Source organism: Bidens hawaiensis, unplaced genomic scaffold, assembly GCF_021521415.1.
Source record: "Bidens hawaiensis isolate Kalapana, Puna unplaced genomic scaffold, B.hawaiensis_p1.1 tig00000888_1, whole genome shotgun sequence".
Classification (NCBI taxonomy): Eukaryota; Viridiplantae; Streptophyta; class Magnoliopsida; order Asterales; family Asteraceae; genus Bidens; species Bidens hawaiensis.
Genome location: NW_027491051.1, coordinates 1,855,875 through 1,862,439, shown reverse-complemented (window position 1 = coordinate 1,862,439; position 6,565 = coordinate 1,855,875).

The following is a 6,565-nucleotide window of genomic DNA, read 5'->3' as shown; positions in this document are numbered from 1 at the left end:
ATCATCAAGATAAGTAGACAGTACTAGCATTCAAGGTCCATCCTATCATAATAACATTAAAATATCAGATAAAGTGCATATTCAAGCAAATAAGCAGTGATGTCAGACAAGCTTATACTAACAAGTAACAAGCAGTTCAAAACAAAGAAACTCATCTTAACATCACATACACTTCTAATGGTGAACATGCAAAAACATCAAATATATCAAAACTTTGCACTCAAACTCAGTTAAAGCACATATCAGTCAACATATCAAATAACATAATCAAGCATATTTACTCAACATTTAATTTGTGCAACCTTTAACAGTATAATCAGTTATCAAATAGAGGTACACAACTAGGCACACATCATCAATCAGACCTCATCAGAGTTGATCATTCCCAGGGCTTTAAAAAGAAAGTTGAACCTTGTTCTGTCAAGTGGTTTGGTGAATAGATCTGCTAAATTATCACTTGTATCAACTCTTTGCATTTCAATCAAACCTTTTTCACTACAATCTCTTATGAAGTGATGTCTGATTTCAATGTGCTTAGTCTTAGAATGTTGAACTGGATTCCTAATAGTAAAATATGCAGCAGTGTTATCAATAAAGATAGGGGTGTTTAGAAAATTCAAACCATAGTCCAGCATCTAATTTTGGATCAGAGCACTTGAGCACATCAGGAAGATGCAGCAATGTATTCAGCTTCTGCAGTTGAGATTGAGACAGTTGTCTGCTTCTTGCATTGCCATCTCACTAGTCTGTCACCCAAAAATTGACACCCCCCTGAAGTTGACTTCCTGCTTATGTTGCAGCCATCGTAGTCACTGTCTGTGTAAGTTGTCAAATCAAAAGACTGATTCTTTGGATACCAAAGTCCCAAGTCAGGTCTTACCTTTAAGTATTTGAAGATACTCTTCACAACATTCATGTGGGAGACTTTGGGGCTTGACTGAAATATAGCACATACACAAACTGTAAACATGATGTCGGGCCTTGAAGCAGTTAAGTACATCAATGATCCAATTCTTGCTCTGTACTCATGCTCATCAACTGGCTCCCCATTTTCATATGCTACCATCTTTTCCTTTGAATCCATTGGAGTTGAAGCTGTCTTCAGATCATTGTACTTGAACTTGTCTAGAATGTCTTGTACATATTTTGACTTGTAAATGAATATTGTTAGTGCACGGAATTGTTGTTCGTAGCATTCGAATAAGTTATAGGTTGTCTAGTCTTTATATTTAATGTAAATGGCCCATTCTCTATGGATTGTATAGCGAATGAGGTCCATTCGTCATAGACTAGGCTAGTTCGTTAAGCTTGTAACCCCATTCGTTATGAAAGCATAACGAATGAGGGCTGGTTCGTTAAGTTAACACCATTCGTCATGGAATGTTGACGAATGGAGTCTAATTCGTTACTAAAAGGTGACGAATTAGCTTAACTTAACGAATTGGAGCATAAGGCCTATAAATAGGCATATCCATGCTCATAATTATGTGAGTTCACACACATGAGAGATGTGAGGTTCTCCATAAGTTATTATTCCACACCATAATGTATTTCAACTATATTTATCAATAAAGTAACAATTTAACCTTTAGATCTATGGTATTAATCGATGTATCGACGCGGCTAGATCCTTGGAGGGTTTCTCAAATATCCCATCAGCCTTCTACTGAACTTGTAGACCAAGGAAGAAGTTCATTTCTCCCATTGAACATGCTATATTTGGATTTCATCACCTCTTCAAACTCCATACACATCTTCTCATTGGCTGACCCAAATATAATGTCATCCACATAGACTTGTAATAGCATCAAGTCTGATCCCTTTCTTTTGTAGAAGAGAGTCTTGTCAATGGCTCCTCTTTGAAAACCATTTTCAAGAAGGTGATTTGACAGCTCATCATACAAAGCTCTAGGAGCTTGATGCAATCCATATAGGGCTTTATTTAACTTATACACCCTATTTGGATACATTGGATCCTCAAAGCCTGGAGGTTGAGCAACATACACCTTTTCATCAATCTTTCCATTTAGGAATGCAGACTTAACATCAAGCTGGAAAACCTTAATGTTCTTTGAGGCAGCATATGCAAGAAAAATCCTGATAGCCTCAAGTCTTGCAACAGGTGCAAAGACTTCCTCAAAGTATATTCCCTCTTCTTGAAGGCATCCTAGTGCCACAAGCCTATATTTATTCTTAATCACCAAACCCCTCCCATCCCTTTTGTTCCTATAAACCCATTGGTACCAATTGCATATCTGTTCATTGGCCTATCAACAAGATCCCACACATGTAAATCTCTGAACTGTGCCAGCTCCTCCTGCATTGCTTCCACCCAACTATTGTCTTTTAGTGCTTGAGCAATGTTCTTTGGTTCTATTTGGGATAGAAAGCAGAAGTATAAAAAGATATTTGAAATCTCAGAGTGGCTTCTTGTGATTCTTTCATGTATATTTCCAATGATGTTTTCAGGTGGATGATTCTTTTCAATAGAAGGAGTTTGTATAATCATATCAGTAGACAAATTTGTGTCAAGATTTGGTTCATTGAGATCTGGTTCTTCAATGATCAATTCAGTTTCTGCATCATGAACTCTGGTGCTTCTTCATTATTCTGTCTTGAAGTGGATGCACCATTGTTGTCCATAGAGAATCTTTCAAACTGTTCTTGGAATCTTGCAGTTGTCACTCCTTCTTCTTCATTGTTTGGTTGGTTGCCTGAGTTTCCCTCATCCTGAACTAGATTATTGTTTGTTTCTTCATTATCTTGATTCAAATCTACATGATCTTGTTCTGGAAGTTGATTGTTCTCTTGATTATTATCTTGAACTTGTTCAACCATTTCATTTGAGGGAACTTTTACAAATGTATACTCCTTTTCTTTACTTGCAACCTTCTTCCATAGTCCTTCCAAGTCCAATGTTTTCTTCTTTTTCTCATCAATTACACTAGTCTTGTAAAATGAGTCATCAAAGTCTTTAGGATAAATCTTGAAAGACCTTATCAATTTCTCATGATCAAACAGCCATGCTGCACCATCAACTGCGTTAAATTGATTCTCATTAAACATGATGTCAGATGATTCAATCACACTCAAATGGTCTTTCACATATACTCTGTATGCTTTTGAACGTGTAGAATATCCAACAAAGAAACAATCTAGAGATTTTGTCTGAAACTTGTTCAAGTAATCTCTAGTGTTTAGACGAAAACATTTGCATCCAAAAGGTTTGAAAAACTTGACATAAGGCTTTCTGTTAAAGAAAATCTCATATGGATTTTTGTTATGCCTTTTGTTGACAAGTACCCTATTCTGAACATAGCAGGCTGTATTTATGGCTTCATCCCAAAATGTAACAGGTAAATTAGCATATGCTAACATGGTTCTTGCAGCTTCAATCATTGTTCTGTTCTTGCTTTCTGCAACATCATTTTGTTCAGGAGTTCTAGGAGCTGAGAATTGTTGAATGATTCCCTTGGCTACACAAAATTCTTCCATAATTCCATTTTTGAACTCAGTACCATTATCACTTCTCATCATTTTAACCTTCTTACTCAATTTGTTTTCAATCATTGCTACACATCCCTTAATCAATTTTGCAGTCTCATCCTTGGTACTTAGGAAATAAACCCAAGTATAGCTTGAATAATCATCAATGATCACAAGACAATATCTTTTCATTCCTATACTTGGCACACTCACAGGACCTAAAAGATCCATGTGAAGTAATTCAAGTATTTGATCAATTGAATTGATGAGCTTTGTCTTATGAGAGGATTTGTGTTGTTTGCCTTTCTGGCATGAACTACAATGATCTTCCAATTTGAACTCTCTTGTAGGTAAGCCAATTACATGCTCACCTTTGACAAGTCTATTCATGTTCTTCAAGTTCACATGACACATTTTCCTATGCCACAATTTTGACTCATTTTCAGTGGCTTTGGAAACAAAACATGCACCTCCCCTTGAAACAGCTTCTTTCATGTTCAACTCAAATAGATTACCATTTCTTGGGGCCATCATCATAATCATTTCAGGTGGGATAACAAATTCAGGTTTTAGGATAAAGCAATGTGAGTCATCAAACCCAACTTTGTAACCCTTATCACACATTTGTGATATGCTCAGCAGATTATATTGTAGACCTTCAACATGAAACACATTATCAAATGAAACTTTTCCATTTGTTAAAATTCCTTCCCAACAATCGTTCCACCATTTTCATCACTCCCAAAAGGTACAGGACCTTCAAATTTTTCTTCATAATTGACAAGTGACCTCCTATCACAGGTCATGTGCCTAGAATAACCACTATCCATGTACCATATGTCATTCAGAGGAGTGGACTATTCCTGCACAAAAGAAAGAATTTGATCAGTTGAATGATGAAGTGCATTGCAACTCATCAACTTTAGTTTCAGCTTGGGAAGTGAGTGTTGTTGGTTCAGGATCTTCATGAGTGACTTCTATATTATCTGAATTGTCTGTTTCATAACCACACTCTCTTGGGGTTTTAACAAATGAGGTTGAGCACTGGCATTCTATAGATGTAGTATCATATTCTTTTACCACATAAACTTTCTTTTCTGAGTAATCTCTTACATCAGCAACTGTATCCACCTTAGTTTCAACCTTAGGTTTCCAAAGGAATCCTTCAGGTTCATAACCATGTTTCATTAGAAACTTCTCATCACCAGTAAGTTCAGTTGGTTTCTTCCTAGAAAAGACACCTCTGATTTTTGTCTTCTCACTGTTTGGTGATCCTTGAGAACTATCAGATTTCTCAGATTGTATATTCCTTTTAGGAATGATTCTCAAGGGCTGAAAGTTCTTCTTGACAACTTTATCATATTTAATAGGAGATCTACTCCTTTTAGTTGGTTCATCCACATGTTTCTTGGCTTTTACTGATGGTTTCAGTTTAACCTCATTCACTGTCTCCTTCTCATACATCTTTCCTTTTCCTAGGTTTTTGTCATACTTTTTCTTGTACATAACAAAGTCTTGTCCATACACTGTTTTATCTGGGACATGAAAAGGCTTGAATTTGAGTCTTTCATTACAAGAATCTGTGTGATGGCCATACTCATCACATTTTTTACACCAAACCATTCCTTTGTATTTTTCATGATCACTTCCCTTTCTGAACCTTTCACTTGGTCTAGGTTCTTTGACACCAATTGTCTTCTGGTTTTTTAGACTATCAAAATTGATTGAGAAATGAACAAACTCCTCAATCTTGATGTCTTGTCTCTCAATCTTGCTCTTAACAAACATATTTTTTAGCATATTCAGTGGTTCTTCGTCTTGGCTCTCTCTTTGTCTTGATTGTCGCTTCTCATATTCTTCCATAGTTTCCACTTCTCCAATGTCAAACACCTCATGACTAGAGAAAACAAGGTAAACTGGGATAAAGTTCTTAATATTAACTTCTTCAGTTGTTCTTTTCTTTTTGTTTTTACTTGTCCTCTCCAATACATTCTTTCTTGGGTGTCAATGGTGGAAGTTGTGGAGATTTCTCAGTTGACTCAGGTTTCTTATACCTTCTTCCTCTTTCAGTAGCTTTAATCTCTTTATCAATAATATGATCACTCAGATCACTTAAATCATCTTGATTTAAATCATCAGAGTCAAAGTCATCTTCAGAGACTTGAACTCCAATTGACTTGTCTTCCTTCACTTCTTTCTTTACTACAAATTCTCCTTCTTCATTCACCTCAACATTCTAATACAAATCCACAAACTCTTCTTTGTCTTTAAAAACTGTTGAGTCAAGAAATTGACCTAAGGGGGAGATTGTTGAGTCAAAGATTTGACCTAAATGAAGTACAAGGAAAATTGGAATCTTCTCAACCTCCTCTAATTTCGCTAAGTAATGGATCCGAGCACACCTTAGACATCCGAGCAAGCTTTTACTTAGCCGGTTACGATATTTTGCCTACAGGGCAAGGTTTACTTCAAGTATTCTTCTTTAGTGGATATCCGAGCAGGGTTTGCAAATTAGTGCATTGCCGGGTAAGGTACACAAGTTTATCTAAATCCGAGCAAGGTTCACTTTATCAAGCAAGTCTGTTCTTCAGAGCCAAGTATATTACTCTTCCGAGTAAGGTTTGGTTAACCAAGTCCAAGAAGCCAAGTGATTGGAAAACCGAGCAAGGTATTCATTAATAAGTATGGTCCAATTATGCTTGATGATCTAAAGGAATATCTCTAAGTAATATCGGGCAAGGTTCAGCTCAAGCAAGGAACAGTACTCCTGAGTACACTTTGCTAATAAGTTATTTTATAGCAAAGAGCTGAAATGGATCATTGAAGAACAAGGTTGCTCGTAAGGAGTTGTCGGACAAAGTCTGGCAAAGTCAAGAAGACTGAAGTCTACTCGGTGAGTATTTTACTTGGTGAAATACTCTTCAAGCAAAGTCTACCCGGAAACTGATCTCGAGCACACTTCTATGTTACCAAGTCATGAAGGATGGCAGAGTACACAGCGTACTCGGAAAATGAAGATTTATGAGAAGCCTACCCGGAAGACTTGTTTTACACTTAGTTTATTTTGAATATGTAATTT